Genomic DNA, 3075 nt, shown 5'->3' on the forward strand with positions numbered 1-3075 from the left:
CTAACACGTCTCCAACGTATCTATAAATTTTCATTATTCCATGCTGTTATATTATCATCCTTAGATGTTTTACATTCATTTTATAGCAACTTTATATCATTTTTTTGGACTAACCTATTGACATACTGTCCGGTGCCAGTTGTTGTTTTTACTTCGCAGAATATCAATACCAAATGAAGTCCAAATGCCATGAGACTTTTTGGAGATTTTTTATGCCTAGAAGACAACTTGGGAGCCAAGGAAGTGCACGAGGGGGAGGCCCGTGGGGCCCACCACCCACCTGGGCGCGCCCTAATGGGTGGGGGGTCCCACGGAGGTCCTTTCCACCGCCTCTCAGCTCTATAAATACCCAAATATTTCAGAAACCCTAGGGGAGTCGACGAAACACAATTCCAGCAGCCGCGGTTTCCAGAACCATGAGATCCAATCTAGATCCCTATTTTGGCACTTTGTCGGAGGGGAACACGATCACGGAGGGGTTCATCATCCTCAATGGTGCTCCTCCGATGATGTGTGAGTAGTTCATCATGGACCTACGGGTCCGTAGGCAGTAGCTAGATGGCTTTTTCTCTCTTTTTGATTCTCAATACAATGTTCTCCTTCGATATTCTTGGAGATCTATTTGATGTAATGACTTTTTGCGGTGTGTTTGTTGGGATCCAATGAATTATGAGTTTATGATCAGATCTATTCATATCCATACATGATTATTATAGCATCGTATTTCTTCTTTGATATTTCGGTTTTGTTTGGCCAACTTGATGATTTATCTTCCAATGGGAAGAGGTGCTTTGTGATGGGTTCGATCTTGTGGTTTCCTCACCCAGTGACAGAAGGGGTAGCGAGGCACGCATGTATCATGCTATTAAGGATAAAACTATGGGGTCTATTCCTACATGAATAGATCTTGTCTGCATCATGTCATCGTTCTTATTGCTCATTGTCTTGGATATCGTCATAATTATTTGCTCTTCTATCAATTGCCCAACAATAATTTGTTTACCCATCGTATGCTATTTTCATGAGAGAAGCCACTAGTGAAATATACGGCCCCAGGGTCTATTTCCTATCATATATTTTCAGATCTATATTGCCATTTGTGTTTCCAATTTATTTGCCTCTTTTGTTTCAGATCTATATTATCAAAAACCCAAAAATATCTCACTAAGTTTTATTTGCCTTTATTTTATTTGCATCTATCAATCTATCTATTTCATATTTTACTACCTTCAAGGGATTGACAACCCCTCTTACGCGTTGGGTTGCAAGTATTTGTTATTTGTGTGCAAGTATTGTTTACATAGTGTTGATTGTTCCTCCTACTAGATTGATAACCTTGGTTTCATAACTAGGGAAAATACTTACGTTGTTGTGCTACATCATCCTCTCCTCTTTGGGGAAATACCAACGCAGATACAAGCAATCAAGTCACACGTATCGAGAAGGAGTGCAAGCACAAGGGTACGATGACACCATCCAAGAGGGGAGCATGGAAGCAGCAGAAGAAGCGAAAGAAGCCGAAGCAATGAAGAAGGTGTGCAAAAGTTGCACCACTGGACTGTCGTCCTTGCTAGAGCCACACCCAAAGCTCTTTAGACTGACCAGACAGTCTCAGCAGAGGGACCAAACAGTCCGGTCAGCCCGACTATCTGGTCCCTCAGACCGGACCGTCTGGGTGTGCACCTGTGAGCAGGAATTGCCGACGCCCATGTAACTTTACCATTCATCCCCCACTTACCCCTTCATACCTTGGACTTATATATCCCTCCTCCTCCATTATATGGGTTAGCTAAGATAGAACTCATACCATAGAGCTGTACTCATGTACCTCCCCTTGTGGGATTACTCCATCATGTAGACGAAGACCTCCTCTTGAGGGGATGGCTCCATAGGAGTACCAAAACCTCCACTTGAAGGTAAGACTCCATGGAATTAAAGCCATCCTTGTCCTAATACTTGGGTAAGAGCTACCTTTGTATCTTACTTTCCTTTGTTATTGTTGAATGCTTGAGGTCTATCACTTAGCTTGTGGTTTGAAGGATACTTGGTGTGGATCTTGTCCAATAGAGTGTTCTCTCTTGTGTTTTCTTGTGAATTTCCCTTGTGTTCTTCATGAATCCACCCAACCCGCCTCTTATTCATGAAGATTGTATAGAATAAGGCTTGGACCTACATCATTTGGTATCATGAACAAGGTTGCCACGATTTGGAGTCCCCTTACTTTTGTAGCCTTGTTTTGGATATTTTTTCTCCTAATTCATAAATCCCCACAAAAATACCATACCCGATTTCGAGTGATTTGTTGGTTCTTATGAGTTTTGGTTGGATTTGATCCATGGATTCGATGTTTTGCAAGTTGTTGTAGCCTCCTTTGCGTCTCCTAGCCCCGAATTTGTCTATTCCCCATCAAATTTTGAGCTTGAAATCATCTATTTGCGCTCCAAGCGTCAAAATCGTGCCTTCTCAGGTACCACATTTCAAAATTTGTGTTTTCCCCCTCAATTTTTCAATTTTCTATGCATTTTTGGAGGCATTAGAGCCGAACGTGCCTAACGCACTGGCTCATTTAAAAAATGTCAGTTTTTTGCTATAAAATGGGCTTCCCACCCCTCTCATTTCTCACACTCAAACCCGCTCTAATTTTCCGCACTCAAACATGGATGATCCTAATGCAGGTGTTAGTCACAAAAGCTCGTGCTAGGACTACTTCGATGAAGAAATAGTTGTGGAGGGTGTGTCAACGTGCTTAAAGCTAAGTGCAAAAGATGTGAGGTCTCGCTATCCATGGGGCGCGGAGGAACCGACCACCTGACTGGACACAAATTGATACACATCAAGGAGGACGAGGAGACATGTCATGTAGTTATAGTCTTTGTAGAAAAAATGTCTTTTGTAATTTTCTTTTTCTTTTATAAATTTTTTAAACACAGTATACACTTATCACTGTGAAAGCACACACACCCTACACCTATGAGCACCTTTGAGAGACTAAGCCGGCATAACATTTTGAGATTTTATGAAATCACTGTAGGCGCATCGTAGTCGACTGGAACGTCTCCTCCATTATACTCTTTT

This window comes from Triticum aestivum, chromosome 6B (genome assembly GCF_018294505.1).
Source record: "Triticum aestivum cultivar Chinese Spring chromosome 6B, IWGSC CS RefSeq v2.1, whole genome shotgun sequence".
Lineage (NCBI taxonomy): Eukaryota > Viridiplantae > Streptophyta > Magnoliopsida > Poales > Poaceae > Triticum > Triticum aestivum.